We start from the raw sequence: 17,960 nt of genomic DNA, 5'->3' as shown, positions 1-17,960 counted from the left end.
TTACATAAAGCATGGGGCTTCACGGCCGCAAGGACAGCCACTGCAGCTGAGCTTTATCCTTCTTGATTTGATTTAAAGCGGCTGCTACCACGAGCATTATCTGTCCAATAAAAAAAGACTGGCCTTGCATTTTTATCTGCACAGGAAACATCATGTACAGTAAGCAGCCACAATCAGCTTCCATACCATATCCGCACAGTTCATCATTTAAACCCGTCTGATTGATATTATTTCTAGAATGCAGGTCAGTGACGTCACTGCGAGAGACACGGGCCATCCCCTTTGTACAGGAAGATTAAAAAGTGAACCATGGATCTGCAGGGCCACACCAGGTTCCGCGGTCTCTTTTACATGAGCTGGTGCTGCTGCTGCTTCCTGAATGTGTTCTGCTCTGTAACAGAGCACAATCCATGCTAATGCATCTGACCCCGTGACCCTAACAGTAGATACAGTGGCTTGTGTTCCACATGTCAAAGTGGAACCTTGTCGTATCTGTGTATATCACTTGAAAAGATGGTTGGAGTTCCAGCAGTCATAGTGGAAGCCTGAATCCATGTGCTGGCGGTTTGTTGATCTGTGGTGAAGTCGGAGACCGGTTTCTTTCCTCTCTCTCGAGTGTGTAATCTTACCTAAAGCCTGGATTCATCTCATCATCTAGTCTGTGGCTCACTGAGCCTGCTGATGACGAGTGACTTCAAAGAATTTGACTGAGTACCAACTGTGCTTTGAACGCTTCAAATTCCGTTAATAATATGGTAATCATTCTTGTTCTTTATAACTTAAATATGACATTTTTAAGTGTTATTCACAGTGTAATGAAGACATTAATTGTTAGATAACTTAACATTTCGAGCGCTTCTAAGAAACTTTATAGACTGCTTGAGATTGTTTCTCTTATTATTTGTTTATAATATCTACTTACTAAGCTTTTTCATTGCTTTTTTAAAGGAAAAGTCCATCCAAAAATAGCCATTCAGTTAATAATTACTTACCCTAATGCCGATGGGAAAACAGGTGAAGTCACTCAGTTTGCAAAACAGCATTGTAGCGTTCTCCTTAACAGCTGAAGTAGATGGGGGACTCGTTTTAAAATGTCAAAAAACACCTGAAAGAAATCGTTGTGTTGTTGTTCCGTACGCCTCATGCAACATAATCCAAGTAATCCTTTTCAAAGCCGAACTCTTCACAGTTCATTTTGGATGAACTTATCCTTTAAGATGACATATTTCAGTGTGCATCTCTAAGCAGTTACCTAAGCATCTCTATGCACTGCTAATCTAAAGCAAAAGCAAATCTTCCATACAACTTGTCTGGTGTAATTCAAGTCTCCCAAATCCCCGAGATCCCAGATTGATATGAAAAGACATTTTGAAGACTCTAAAATCTGCACCGTAGCTGCTAAGCTATAAGTGTTAGTGCGCATCCCATCTCAAGCAGGCGCAGAAGCTCAACTACATGTCAAGGGTTCTAATTGATTTGGGATTTCGAGGCTTCCAGAGACTGGACGATGCCAGATGAGCTGTACAACCCATTTTTTTTTATTATTATTTACAGTTTCCATCTACTTGAGCTGTTTAGGAGAATGCTGCAACACTGATCTGCTGTAAAGCTCCGGAAATGTTTTGTGGACCACAAAGCTTCATGAATTTCCATCAGCATGGGGCGGCGGGGGGGGGATAATGACTGAATTTAAATTTTTGGGACGAAAGGTTCCCTACATACAAAGTGTTACCCAAATGCTAATCTTGAATGCATGAAAAATGATGTGCAAATTTCAACGAGCTGTGCAAAGTGCTCTTTCCTCTTTTTTTTTGAAACAGTTTTATTATTTTCCTCTCAAGACAATTCAACAGAAGTACAACAGAGGATGAATAATACATACAGCCTTCCTCTCATCCACCTCTGTCCGATGCCCATCCGCAAGACATCAAACCCTGACCCCAGCCCTGCAGGTCACATGGAGACCTTTTCTAGAAGATGAGCTCCTGGAATGCAGTAAGCTAAGATAAAGATAAAGATAAAGAGAAGCTCCAATTTGTCAAATGGTGGTGAAAAGAATGCACATATAATCACATGCCAATACAGTGAGATGCTACAACATGCTAAGAGTAGTTTTAAAATATGTAATGGAAAGATTGGTTATGTGACATTTTAACACTCAGAATAATTTCAGTTGCTTTGTCCCAGGTCTGACTTTTGTTTCTTTAATGTCAACAAGAATGCAGCCTCCTCCTCCTGCTTCTCCAGAACTAAATACTCAGTTGGCTGATCTCCATCGACGGGGTAAGTGATCCCATGAAATGCTCCTCAACAAGGCTTTCTGTCATCCTGAAGAAGTGTAAGAAGTGACTGAAACGCAAGCGGTATATGTGGTATATTAATAAAGGTCACGGTTTGTTGCCAGAAAGCACCAAAACCACGTGACAACGCGTCTCGCTGATATCCACGGGCAAGACGCTTCTCCGTTTAGTGGCTGGATTGTAAATCAGTCCTTTGTTTTGAGTTGGTGGATGTGAAAGCTGCATATATCAAGAATGTGTCTTCCGAGGCGAGGTGGGAGTGAACCATTCTGATTTCTCTCTTCGCAAAAAAAGGTCACACACGTTCGCTTGCACAGTACAAAGCACAACAAATCAGACTCCTCCACTCATCTCATCCAGTCTCATAGCTGCTCTCACAGTTGGCGAAAGTTCTGTCAAGGTTAAAGCTGGACCACCTACAGCAACAGAGCGCTCATTCTTCTTCTTTATAGCTGCTTTTGTGTCACATTTTTATCATTAACCATCCAAATAAGTTTTCTTTTCTGGTCCACATCCCCCGACCACTACTTTGAAATGTTTATTGTTTTTTTTCTGTTTGGAGTGTCTTTATATGTCCTCCTGTAAGTGCTGGGAAAAATACCTTGAAAGCGTAGCAGCTTTGAATAACAGCAGAGAATCAACAGTAGAACAGAAAAAGAAAAAGAAAAAAAACATTCCTTCCCTTGTACGGCCCGAAACTGTGTGAAGTTCCCTTTCACATTATATAAAATGAGGACAACAAAGTAAAAAAAGAAAAAGAAAGGAAAAAGAGTCACTATGGAAGTAAATGAATGCATGGAGATGAACTTTCAGCAAACTACTGTAAAATGTAGTTAAAGTACAATCAGTTCAATCACTTGTAGTTCACAACTGTCCAGCACCAATTGATTTTGCTTTTGGTATTAAAAATCTTTAAGTTTAAACTTGCATCAGTGCCAACAGTTCAGGTCTGTGTTCAGCCTGGCTCACAGGGGGAATAAACGATGTACTTTTACTTTGACTTGTAACATTTTGGTGCTTTCTGGATAACAAAGGTAAATGGTCAGAATGCCACAGTTGTATCTCATGACTGCAGAGCCACAGTTAAGTGAATATGCATTATGAGTATTGAAAAACTGTCTTACAGTCGTAACCTGTGGCAGGATGATTCTGATGTGTTGGAAGGAGCCTCAGGCTCCTCTAATGAGTATGTGGAGAGTTGACGTGAGGGGATTTATGGCACATGTAAACATGTTGGGAAGACTGTGCTGGAAAAATGGTGCAATTAATGGACAGTGGGTTCAAACAATCTGATCCCATACTGATGGTCTGTATAGTAGCTACATTTAGCATGTGCTAATGCTCACCACATTATTGTAATCTGTTAATGTCAGTCAGATTGCCTGCCTGTGTGTTTGTTTTTATTCACCTTTTGTCCACACTCGTTTTTTTATGCCGGGCATACAAAAGATTCAAAACTAAAAAGTCCAGACTTTGTAAAGGTGCAACTGCAAAAAAAAAAAAAAAAAGATACATACATACACACACAAATCAGCTGTTGTTTATACTTTTTTTGACGTTACTGTAAGTGGCAACATTGAAATTTCTACTTCTGCAGTTATTAAAATGCTGCCCCCCCTAGCGGTGAACCTTCAGCCTGCGGACAGTGAATGAGTGAGTTCAGAATGACAGTATCGTACACTTCTGCAGTTTCTGTGTTATAAGAATGCTTGCGATCAATTCTGTGCATGTATTTGAACCACTCAGCAGACTTGATGAATATGAATCAATCCATCGATAACAGAAAAAAACGTCTTTGTTTTGTTTATTTGTTTGTCTCTCTTTATGTTTTTTGTTTCTTTCCTTAACTGTGGTGTTGCATTTTCTTCTCTTTCTGTGGAGGTATATCAGTGTTCTCATTTGACCTCATGCGAATACAAAGTTATTGAGACTATCTGTGGATAAATAGTTGGAAAAATCATTTATTCAATTATGACAGTTTCTTCTTCTCGTGAATCTGGGCTCTTACTAGCTCACAGACTCCACGGAGCTCTGCTGAGGACTCTTAAACCTCTCTAACATTTGTCTGTTGTTGAGCTTTTACTCTGCAGAATTAACAGTGAGGCTTCCTGTGCTTCGTTGCACCATATCTATGATCATGTGGATGACAGTGGGTAACAGGGTGGGGGGATGCAGCCCTGCGATGTCTGACTCCGTCCAGGCTGAGCAGCAGAGTTAGAGCCACACTGTTTGTAATTAGCCAGCTAAAGAGCACAGCAGACTACACGAACGACCTCAGCTTGACGGCCAGACAAGAAAAGCTGCTTGTTCCTGAGTGGGTGTCACTCTGATTAACAGGATACTTTGAAAGTTTTTTGAATTCTGATTTGGATTGAGCGTGACGTGTTAAAGCTTATGCAACATAAATGCAATCCGTGCCGGACGTGACTAGAGCAACATCCGAGTCTCTCGCCTCTTGCAACACACAGAATTATCGGAGAGATCGCAGCACAAATACGGTAAAACACAGAATTTCTTTCCTATGGTTCACACTGGATGGAAAACCTGCAGCTTTCCAGAAGTAATCCACCACAGAGACACCCGTTGATCCTTATAAGCATCAGTCTTCTAGGAACACCAACTCGTTTAGTGGCAGTGGAAAAGGTTCCTGTGGTTCCTCACAAAGCATGGGGCCCATGTCAGCCTCCAGATAGGGCTTTTAGTCCCACTAGCCTGGACTGCAATTGATTTTATTGATGTGTTCTGGGTTGCACACTATCCCTGCCAAACTGTCAAAGGCTCCCTTTCAGAAGCGGGTGACGTCACATCTGCGTCAGCTAACTTGGATAACTTGGACATCACATGACAGTACTCAGCTCCTCTCCTTTTATGTGGTGTGTGTTAAAGGCGCTCTTTCAGAGCAACTAGGGCAGAGATAGAAGGCTCCAAGGGAGATAATGACACATACAGATGTTGCTAGAATTATAAATCTTTGGGGAATCTGGAAAAACATGAATACACTTGATCTTTGAAGTGGTGTGCTGGTTCCTGTTTGTTATCGAATGATAAGAACCACATCTTGTTCCTTTGACTCTTCTAGTGTGAAAAAGAAAAAAACATTTTTAACTCTGCTCCTTAGGGTTTGTATCCCACAGTGATCCATAACTCCGTATTAGCAGACAGAGGCCTCCTCTTCGACAAGACAAATAGGCGCAGACATGGAATGATGTCATGGAGTCTGAGCCTTCAGCCATTTGTTGTGGGCCGACAGACCTGATTGGTTGATGGTGCAATCGAATGAGTTTCTGTAATTACCAGAAAAACAGTGATTGAATCAGAGACCAATTTAATTAATGGCAAGAGGGATTGTTGCCGCAGCACAAAACTCACAGCAGTGCTCTTAATCTGCCGCCACCTCAGTCACAGAAACGTGCTGCGGGGTTAAGTTGAAGGAGAGAGTCTCTCAGGCCAGCCATAACTCACCGCAGTGGCTCCGCTTTAAAGACAGAATCACACAGGAGCTAATTGCATGTCACCCATTTTTAGCTGGAATATTTATCTGCGCTATATATATTTATAGTGCCTTCTAGGTGTTTGACAAGAAGAGCAGGATGTATGTGCGTGTGTGCGTGTGTGCGTGTGTGCGCGTGTGTGTGTGTGTGTCTTAAGGGGACACATTTTTACATTTAAACCGGTTAACAGGGTTGTAGGTTCCAAGTAGGGATACACTGGTGTTTCAAGATTGGTTTCACTACAGTTGCATTAATTACAAAGTAAACTGGTTGTGGGAAACACACTGACTCACTTTCTTGTTAAGAGTCTGCTGGTTGCTTTTCCAGGAAGTCAATGCGCCTGATCACAAAATAGCTCCAGTATGTTTTTGCATAACTTTCCGTTAAACCACAGCTAAACAAAAACAAATACAATTCAGTCACATCAGCAGCATGGCCCCCGGGAGTTCCATTGTACGTCTGCTGGTTGGTCGACCACTTTGATCATGTTTGAATAATGCAAACGACTGTCAGATGGATTGCTGGGAAATCTTATCTATTCATGTTCTCCTCCGGATAAATTGTGAAAACTTTCCACCGCGACATTTCTCACAGTGCCATGAGCAGGTCACATTTTAATTTTTTTCCCAATACTTTGCTTCATGCCAAATAGTTGCGGTTGTGGCTCACGGGTAGAGCCGGCGTTATCAGAAGGTCTCTGGTTAGATTCCCCTGGTCTGCGTGTCAAAGTGTCCTTAGGCAAGATACTGAAGCCCAAACTGCTCCTGATGTGCTGGTCGGCACCTTGTTTGACAGCCACCGCCCTCAGTGTGCAAATGTATGTATGAATTACTGTAAGTCGCTTTGGACAAAAGCGTCTGCTAGATGCCTTATATCTAAATGTAAATATACTTGTAAAACTATCAACATATTGGCAATCTTCTCACGAACAATCTCCTCACTTAACTCTTCTCATCTAACTCTGTGTATTTTGCAAAAAAGCCACATTATTCCCTAAAAAGTAGCTGATGATACCATCTTGAATAGGCAGGTTGGGTATCAGCCAGACCCAATCAATATTTAATGGTTTCTTCTTCAGATCCGTCTTTGTGTCAGTTTCCTTCAATCAGCGCAGGTCACCAACTCAATTTTTTGTCCTGCGGCAATCTCTCCCGTACACAAATTGCCTTTGTTTATTACTGTATCAAAGGTGTCATAATTGCTATCCAGAAGAAAAAAAAAAAAAACTGTCAGATTGGTGCGATCCGTGAAAGCAAAATAACATAACGCGCGTGCTTGTTCGTGAGGTGCGGCATGTAGATCTGCGTGTCTGCATAGGATCTCAAAGCTTGAGGAAGTCGCACAAAGACAAACTGTCTCCCTTTATTCAGGCCTCCTACTGCGGGTCTCTGTAGGGCCTAAACTCACAGATTAAGACGTTCCCTCTCACTTCCTAGAGAGTCTCGTCTTATTTCTCCTCGGAAGCACTGAAGAATTGGAGTGTCGAAGTAAAGCTTTTTAAAAGGCCTTGAATTTCGTTAATTAACGAACTAATGGCCGCCTTTTCCGGGGAAATTAATCATGTCAAACTCCACCATGAAGGGATCAGCTAATGGCGCCCTGAAAAACGGCTAAAAGTGATGTGCAGTGAGAGTTCTTTGCACACTTCACGTACTGAAGTGTTTAAGCTTTATTTAGCATGAAATATGGAATCCTATCTACACAGCCGTATGCTCATAATCACATCATTCCTCTGTATATCATCGAGGCAAGCTTATACAACGTACGCAGTTGCCAACAAGTCCTTCTTAATCAGGTTAGCGAGAAACATGTTCCTCAGAACCTCCGACTTCTTCCTCACCCTCTTTAGTGCCGCAGATTTGTTTACCTCCCCTCCCAATATATGTTACTATAAGGACATTAAATCACGCTTCTTTTTGAGTTTGGTTTTAGTGAAGTCATGGACTGACAGTTGCTGTAACTGAGAGCAACACAAAACGAGTCTCTCTTTCACTCTTTTTTTTTGTTTGTTTTTGTCGTGTGGGAAGGACGCCGAAGCACGGTGACAACCTTGTTGAAAGGGACCTTTGTAGTTGTCAGGATGGCAGAGGGGGGTGAAGAAGCACGTGTGGCGCTGCACAAACACATACGTGCGCCAACACTCTACCTTACATCATCCAGGAGATGAAAAAATAAGCACAGAGTAGTAAAGTATGTAAACAATGAAGGTAACTCACCAGAACTTACTCTACTTAATTGCAAATTATAGCGAGAATTAAAGTCTGACTCGTCATTCGAGGCAGTGATGTCACCACGCTGGGAGAGTTAAAGGCACCTGCAGACGCCCGAATGCACAGCGGCGCACACCCCACCCGGCTGAGCCTGCACACCTACCACCAGCCTGCCAAGACTGTTTGAATGATGTGTGGTTAACAATCTGTGTACGTGGTGATGAACTGTACTCCACATGAGCGCCCCAGCCTTGGCCGTGTCATCACCGCCGGCCGTATTTATTCTTTAAAACCTCGGGGCAGATTTGTGCGCCCGCACCTATTAAACTGGTCTACAGGTTTCTGCTGCCAAACCTCTCGTCTTTTGGCCTTTTATTGCCTCCTGAGCTCCGAGCCAATAGCTTAAACCACATCCACGATGCAAACACTATGTTCTCTGGCGACCGCGAGGGGTTTTCACGCAGATTTACCTGATGTGTAAAGTCAACGTTATTAAGTTTAGAGACGAAAATGCTAATCAGTTGCTAAAACTTCTTGGCACGGACAGAGGTTGCATTGCTTGAAAAGCTGTATCCGACTTTGTGCGGCGGTCAGACCAGAAAGAGCCGATATAAAATGGCACACAAAGAACAGCACGAAACTTAAAGAAAACTTGTATTTACAGGCAGTAAAGGCTCTCGGCGCTCACTGTGTAAGGCCTCAGCGGGAGCCGCTCTCAGCAAGACAAACGCCGCAGCGTCTGGCTGTGCGTATGAAAGCGTAAAAGTGTTTTGCAGTGCTGAAATTGAATGTCTCAATCGATGTCCAGATTTAGTTTTGATATGGCTGAGGGTTGTCATATCACATTAAGATGGATGCCTTGTGGGAGGTGTTGCAAGGAAGTGTGATGAGGACGATCCTTCCCTCCAGGAACGACTAATCAATATGCCTCTCAGACACTCTCTTTTTCAGCCCGAGCACCACTTCTTTTTTTTTTTTTTTCTCTCACACTGCTGACACAGTTCAATTAAACTTGTGCTGCAATAAAAAAAAAAAAAAAAAAAAGAGGCTGGATTCAGCGGATGGAACTGGGTCTAACTCATTTCACTTTCAGTACACTCAAGCATTTCCCCCTACGATTTAATCTGCACCTCACACCTTCCTTAAAATAAATGGTCAGAATAATGAAGTTATGATGCACCTCGATCAGCACTCGAATGCAACCTAATCTCACTCTCATAACATATTTCTGTGCGTGCGTGCGTGTGTGTGTTCGTATCTATTGACTTATGACGAATCGCACCTCACGCAGGGTGGTTGCATCCTCTGTCATCACTCCATCAGCCGCACTCGCAGAAGGAGACAGAACAAGTGTGGAAGTGATTATATTGAGGTGCTTCAGGGCCGTACACAGACACCTGATCAATATTCAATCTCAGTTATTTCACCCCACATTACCATCCCACACAGGGCTGCTCGATGACTGGAAGGCCCGGCACAGCTCGCCGAGATTGAGAATCACTTAATCAGGGAACGTAACTAGATTTGGTGGCGTCAATAAGTGCATGTTAGCTAATGCGTTTGAAGCAGGGGCAGATATTCTGGTAGAGCCTTTGATGCGGGATGACAAATTGAGGAGGATCCTTCCAGCACCTTCAGGATATGAGACAAATCATTTTCAGTAATGGCGCCAGTGCGGTTCTGTGGAGGTAGATGTGTGATATATTAGTCAGCTGTCTATTTTTGTTTGTGGATGACTGTAGTCGGTGGATAGATGGATGGATAACACGCAGAAAGATTTGCACGGGAAGGTTTAAATGTGAGCGAGTCCATTCTCATGTTCGTACGTACAATCGATGGGGACGCATTTGATTTTTTTTTTTTTTTTTTTACCTTTTAAGAATTTTCATGGTGGGGACATTTCAGATACATTTTGGGGCAATAAAAAAGTTTGAAGTAAAGTTACTGTTTGTCATGGCGATGAGGTAATGTATCTATTTGCAGCCATGGAAGATAATAGTGATAATAAGATATGTTTTTTAATTCATCTAGCACCTTTCCAAACACAGTTACTGTGCTTAAGAATGAAAACAGAGTAGAATAAAACACAAGCTAAAGCCTTAACACAAAACTTAACACAAACAAAAAGACAGTAAACCTGAACCTGAACTTTTTTTTAAAGTGGGTTTTTAAAAGACGAGATTGAGTTTAAAGCCGTATTTCCTCAGGAGGATCATTTCAAAGTAACTTTGATATGATGATGGCCAATCGTACACCCGGGTTTCATGTAATCCTTCGGGAAACAGGTTCAATTGAGTGGTGATAATGTTTTTGTTGATAAAGCTGTAGTTAAAATAAAATAATGAGTGGTTGTTTTAAGGTCAACTTACAAGGTTTGAGCTGGACGCTCAGAAGAGAACTGCTTTAAATTGAAAGAAAGAAAGAAAGAAAGAAAGAAAGAAAGAAAGAAAGAAAGAAAGAAAGAAAGAAAGAAAGAAGTTAACAGAAACCTAATAAAGTGAAAAATCCTCCAGAAGAATTCCAGCGCTGGTCATCCATAAGTGTCAGTATTTGAGCCCGTTGGAGTACACTTTGCTCACTAAGAATATCACCCATGATTTTCCAAATTAGTACAACATTCTCATTTCCCATAATCATACCTGTATAACTGATAGCCTTCGTCAGACTGCATTTACAAAACCTGATTCATTCGCTACTTTAAACACCTGCAATTGTCTCTCAATGAGAAACGTAAGAAGTACACGAGCAGATGAAGACTGATAACTATGCAGGATTTACAGTAAGTAATATACCAGTCCTGGGTCAGGACTGTGAGAACAGCAGCTTGGATTCCATCTCTGGTCCAGCTGCTCATCTGAATTCCTTTTGTGAATTCAATATTTGCCACTCAGATAACTCAATTTGTAAACAGACCGTTATTATCTGCTCCGGCGTTTGCTCACCTCTCTTAAACTTCTCTTGGTATCGCTAAACACTCATACTGATCATCTTCAGTTCTGTTTCATTCAGAGGAGGAGCAGCACGGGGCCAGAGCTGTGCACATGCATACAGTTAACACACATGTGCACTAGAGCACCAGGCACAGGAATCCGTGCTGCACTCGGGGTCATAGAGAAAAACACTTGTTGGGCCATGATGTCTCTAATAACCTTGTTTACTCGACCTCTCCCTGGAACCAGCGCTGAGCAGCTCGCTGTTGACTTTGTCTGACTCCTTCGCTGTGTGCCGCGTAAGAAAACAGAGAAGGGAGGACAGCCGTCCTAGGAGCCTTCATGAGACCACGGCGAACTTCATCGATCCAGAAGTCACGCAGGAATGACACAGAAGATTCTCCTGTACTTGTTTGATTGTTTTAGAGTCCATGACGATCGCATAGGCAGGCGTTAGCTGCGGATTCATATTGGGACCTAGCCTGAAGGAGGGTAATAATCGAGCACAGAGCCGGTCATTATGCCTACATGAACGGAGGCCGTGGCTGTTGCTTTCAAGTTTGTGAGTCGACTTCAACGCGCAAATCGCTTCCGGCGCGGATCACTGATGCACAATTAAACACATTCCGCCAGCGTTGTCAGTTTTTCTCTTGTAAATCCCAAAATAAATGTCCTTTCAACTACATCGTTCACACGTTTCTTTGAGGGTGTTTTGAATTCAGGGTCCCGTGAAAAAGGCTTTTATCACTCTGGTGGTCACACGTAGTGTTTGAACCTGCTGTAAATATTTTTATGTCGGGCCTTCCACATCAAGGCCTGTACAGTTTCTGTGACTGATTCACGTGTATTTTATTTTACCAGTCACCGTGGTCTCGATTATCATTGACTGATTTCGTTGTTTTTCGCTTTTATTATGAGCTTTCACGGCTGTGTTCTCCGCCTACCTTTCGGAATATGTGCTCTTTTGTGTGTTACTGTACGTCTCTCATGACGTCTGCCGGGACTTGTCTGACTTTCATGACCAAACTCTGAGGATTAATTAAGTTATCTAATCTAATCTAATTGATGCAGAGAGGAGAACAGAATGAAATCAGGAGGTAGACGAACAGGAAAAGCGAGGAAGAAAATTGAAGACTATAAGTTTGCAAATTACACCGGAGCCAAGTTGTTCTCCTGGGTGCCAAAAATCATCTCAGTGCCACATTCTACATTTTTAAGAGGGCTTAACGCTGCACTCTCGAGTGACTTTTACAAACCTTTACGAGCTGCGGAACGGCATCTGCATCCAAGAAACCATGAGTGTTGCAAAGCAGCTGACTAAAGAACTCCCTGCTCCTTTTAGTGCAGTCAGAAGATGGATTTAATGGGAGCGCAGCATTTTGTAAAACTAAACAAAACAGAACAGACGGACCAAAATCTTGGTTCACGACTATTGCAGCGGCGTTTATGACCTACAGTGGGAGAGGGATGTTTAGCACAGTGGAGTACCATTTCCACTCCCAACCCAAGAGTGGTATGCAGTCCAGTCCTGGCTTCAGAAAAGCGTTGCGGAGGATTTTCTTCTCCAGCTTGGACAAAAGCCTAATCAAGTGTCCTAGTGCTCTCCAGGCCCTATTTAAAGCCTGAAGAGTATCAACAAGTGCTCACCCGCTTCCCGTCAGCAGTCACAAGACCGCAACCCAAACGAACATCTTTGTGAGCATTTGAGGAGGAAAAACATTCAAACATCACAAGACAGTCTCTGGGATGCTCTTAAAGAGAGACGGAATGTGCAAATTCTTAGATGCAGGGAGAAAAAAAAAGATGTGGGAGTGCGAGCTGTGAAAGTGATACAGATTTATGAAAGATTGAGGGCTGATAATCGGTTCACTTCACGTAAAGCCAGATTTGTGATATTAGGCTGTAACAATACATTTTTTTAAGCATTACACTCTAGGCATCTTTCAGTGTCCTGTTAGGCCTTTTATCTGCACCAAACCGCTGCTTTACATGCTTGAAAACCAAGCTCTCTGAGAACTTAATTTGTCATTACGCGGTCTGTAATTATCGTCAGGGCAAGAAAAAGAGAGCTCTTTTTAAAAAAAAAAACAAACAAAAAAAACAGATGTATGAGAGTCAGACTCGCACACAAATGTGTTACTTTTGTCTCGAGGCAACTTGAAGGAGCCTCCAGATCTCTTTGTGGTCTTTCATTTTTGTATTCCCCCATAGCCGGTCGCAAAATAGAGGCATTCACATTCCCTGTCTTTGTCGGCACAACCACACGAGTATAAAGCAGTGATTTTCCTAAGGATTTCAATGCAGCCACTCAGGTATCACTCTTGTTCCCCATTGCAGAGATCTGCAGTCACGTAACAACAAAAACATAAGGACGTGTCAAAGGGAAACACAACAAAAATGCGATCACAGAGCACTGGAGCTGACAAAACGCACATTTAACCCTGCTGAGAAACACGCTGAAAGTGTCTAGACTTGTTTGTTGAAATTGTCTATTGATTTGACCCCCACAGGTGGCGGCTGCAATGCACAATTTTGTTGTTTGCCAACTGAAGGACAAGCTGTGGACATTTCTTAATTTCCCTGTTTTTGTTTTTTTTGTTTTTTTTTTTTAAAGTGGAAAGTAAACTGCAAAAACACTTGGATGACATTTAATATATAAGGAGGATTTTAAGATGCGTTGCCATAGCATGACATAATCAGACTTTGAGGACTGTAAGTGCATTTTGAAGCCTCATTTTGTTTAAAATAATCTGGTTTCTTGTTGTTGTTTTTTTCACCACTCTGGTCTTGACAAAACCAGCAAGGATTTTATCAGTGGTCCGGTCTTCAGAAGCAGTCCAGCTGCAGCATGCCTCCGTGTGTTATTAGTCTGATGGTTCATTACGTTTTGCTGTGTGCCGTTCTTAAGAGTATTAAGTCCATGCTCTTAGGGCCTCCGAGTGCCCTTGTGTTTAATTTACTTAAGTGGAAACAGTTGTTGAAGATCAGCACCAAGTCACACCGGGGCAGTCATCTGTTGCACCTTGCAGTAAATGTTGACTTTTGACCAGCAGCTCCTTCGGTGGTGTGGGAGGTAATGTTGTCGCTTGTGGAGGTCGGAGCCAGTGGGGACGAGCACACGTCCAATGTGTCAGTGGAGGCAGCAAACCGATGGTATGAACAGTGTCGTTTGTTAAGAGGGTGAAGCTGGGGGATTGTCTTCTGATTGAAAAATGTTAAAAACAGGGCCATAGCCGGGATTTTAGACATAACTGACGTCATACATCTGAGCCGAGCTGCAGTAGGTGGGTTCAGTGGGACTGAGTCAAATTTGAATTTGATTTAAACATCTTTAAATTAAAATGTTCCCTGCAGATTCAATGGGGTTGTATAAAACTTTTGAAAAGATACATACCAGCCACAGGGCTATTGTCAGAGAGAGATTGTAGAGACATGAGACTTGAGACTTTGAGTGTTGTATTTTGTGGATTTTATAAAGGATTAAGGGCATTTGAAGATAATGCAAATGCAGCAATAACGTCACAATAAGCAGAAATACCACTGTAGACCCGGGGGAAATACTGTACTTCTATTGCAGATGAAACTATCAAAACTAAATTATTCATATAGGTCAAACAAGTTGTGTTGTGCTAAGAAATACTTAAGAAATATTTTGAATTGATATGTTTTTGTGTTTTATTCAGTAAAATTTGAAGAATGTCTGATTTATATATATTTTTGTAAATGTATAAGATAATTTTATTACTGTTAGAGCTCATTATTGTTAAGTTACTTGCTAAACCTTTGATGGGTTCATAAATAAAACGCTGTGTATAATTTCTATTTGCAGTAAATTACGAGTTGCACTTCTGGCTCTGCTAGGGAGCTGACACTCACCTTTTTTGTTCAGACACACTAAACATTTCTAAGTCGTTTTAAGCCTTGTGTCAAAAACTCTGAGGACATGACCTCAGTGTCCTCACTGGTAGCTACAGCCTTGGTCACAAATATATAGCTTCAGATGTTTCCTATAAAAGCTCGGCACAGTCCTGTTGGGCAAATATAACTCAAACAAGAGTGAGGTGTGCATTAACGAGGCACCAGTTTCAGCTGCAGATCAACACAAATTCGGAGCCGTGGAGAGTATTTAGAGCAGCAGGATGGTGTGTGTCGGATTGACTCCAAGTAGACTGTGTTGTGTGTTGTTGCTGCTTTTTTTTTCTTCTTTTTTTAATAGATTTTTGTGGAGCATAAAGACGTGAGCTTTAACAGGCTTTGGCCACCCAGACGACGCTCGTCAGTAAGATCAATTCATTGTTGGGTTTCGGTCATTTCGTGAGATTTGTTGACGGCAATAAAATTGCAGAAAATAACAAGCGCTATCTTTTAATTAAGTCCGTTAACAAATGGTTATTATAGCGTCACAGTTCAGCGACATTGTGATGGCAGCGCTGTGTGGGGGAGAGGGTTTGGTACTAGGATGGAGTTGAGGGTGAGGACTGTGGATGAGCAGCTCTCTGGAATTTAGTAGAGGCCACCCTACTTCTGCTTCCACAGGGCAATATTTTCAAGTGTAATATCACTGTCATGGTGACAGCACTGTGCTACGGCAGCATTTTAGTGTTTGCAAGTGAAGTTTTTACAGTCAGCGTTGGTTCAGCAGCCATAACTCTCTACCTGAGCACCTGAGAAGCACTGTAAAACCAGCCCACTTACTCTATATGCAGTGATCCTCTTTAATGTTTTAGCAGCAGAGCGGAAAATTTGTCAGATGTGCATCTTTTATAATCTCATGATGATAGCGCTCCCTGTAATGCAGAGAGAGAGGGAGAAAAAAAAGCAGAAGTTTGACTTCTTTTCTCCACGACTGAGATGCGAGTGTAAAGAATCTACAATTTGATTTATGTTGTCTCCGGTGGGACTCGCAGGGATCTGCTTCACTGAGATAGGAAAGAGAAGTCAGTACAAAGAAGAGATGAGGAGAAAAAGCATGTGATTTATGTGTTTTATCCGGATTATAAAAGGACTGCTGTCTGGCCTTTTATTGAATCAAAACTGGAATGTGTTTCTGGTGGAGAACAGGTGCTGCTTGTACCAGTGAATGTGGAGAGGAGGGAAAGACGACGTGTTTAACCTTTAATAATGAACTGTCAACACACAAGTTATAAGATATCACTTTGAAAAGAGCAGTGAAAGCTTGTTTATAAATGTTAATAGAGACAAATTCCTGTACAAAAGAGACAACCTTAATCTTGGAACGAAAGTAGTTTTCATTCAAGTAGAAATGTACATTTTCCTCAGGAATATTATTATAGAGTCAATGCACCTTGGGAACGAGACCCAATAATCAACCATTCAGCTAAAAAAGGAGTTTCAAATTCAAAAGTTTAATAAGAACAAAAATAATCTCAGATTTGACCATTAACTTTAATTCTATTACTCAAATTGCCATTCATCAGAAATTATGTTCTGGCAAAATTAAATTTGAGACATTTGACATTTCTAGAAAATCTAATTATTCACTGTCTTGCTGCAGAGTTAGAAAAGATTCAAACTGCTCTCAGCTTAGCTTCTCTATAAGACTGGAAAGTTTTTAAAATCTATGAGTGGTTGAGCAACTAGCCCTCCTGTTGGGCACCGGTGATGGCAAGACCACAGACAATACTGACAGGGCGGCCATTTGGTTTGCCTTTTCCTGAAGCTGAAAAGTCATACTGCTGTGCTCAAGGGTGCAAAATCATATATAAATTCAGGCAATTGGACATTTTTATCATTTCAGTGCTTCCTGATTGATTCGCAGCTGTTGAAACGAAGGTTAATCTGGAGGAGCATCGGACCCTATTTCAAGATAAAACAACTAACAGGTTTGTAAACAGATTAGCTTAGTATTACGTATTACGTAGTATTACGTTAGTATTTTACCACATTCCAGCTAACATTACCATTTCATGTGATACGATAAGGAAAGAACATACATTTGTTCTGAAATATCAACACAGCCTGGAGATGTTTGTCTAAACCAGGAAGTGAAACACGCAGGATGTAATCAAACTGTAATTTTAGCTAGGAAGTTGTTGAATGCTAACACCAGCTAACAAGTTATTAAAAATGTTGTACCTTCCAGATTTTCACTATCCACCATCTTTTAAGCTGCTGTTAAATTGGTAAACTGTAAAATGATAGCAATTTGTCAGATAACCTACAATCATACGGCACGCAACTTTGGGACATGGCAGCATTAAGTTATCCCAGTATTCAGGTTTCCCACCCTGAGCGTGCTTGGTGGAGGAAAATGGCCACCGTGTGAATATGGTCTACATATTAAACAAACAATACATGATTTAGTGAAGTTTAAAGATATAAGTGGGCATACTGTAGTGTACATGTGTGTTTGCTAGCCCAGCAGAGCCCAGATTTATTCCCTTTATAACAGCAACAGCTACTTCTCCTTCGCTAATCGTCCAAAATCGTGTCTTGTTTATCTTCTCTCCTCAGTACCCACTACGGCAGACGCTTCCCTTGTATTAACCACCGCGGTGTATCACACACATATGTCAGGAACTTATACCCAGCCTTAGAACATTTTAGACGTCAGAGCTAAGATAGCTATTTCTCTCTTTTTCCAGTCCACGCTAAGCCAAACTTGGCTACACAGCTGCATGTTTACTGGACACACATGAGGTTGATTTTCCTTAACGTCACGCCGCCTTAGTCTAATTCTTGACTTCACGAGAGCCGAAATAGAAAGTATTCTGGATCATTTCACCACAATACAGCTCCCTCACAGATATTTATATGTGCATGTGAGGGTTGAACATTAGCTTCACGTATTTGCTGAGTCAAATTCAATGAAAATCACATTAAATAGTAAAAAGAAAAAAAAGAAAAAAACTTAGATACAGTCTGGGCTACCATGATAATTTCGTTCAAGTGTGTCCATAACTTTCCAAATCAAATTACATGGTGGATCCATAATTCCCAAAGCGTTTAGGCCTCATGATGGGAAAAAAAAAATCTGTCATTCATAAAAACTGCTGGGGCAACAGACTG

This window comes from Acanthopagrus latus, chromosome 18 (assembly GCF_904848185.1).
Source record: "Acanthopagrus latus isolate v.2019 chromosome 18, fAcaLat1.1, whole genome shotgun sequence".
In the NCBI taxonomy this organism is placed as follows: Eukaryota; Metazoa; Chordata; class Actinopteri; order Spariformes; family Sparidae; genus Acanthopagrus; species Acanthopagrus latus.
Note: the sequence above shows the minus strand (reverse complement) of the source record.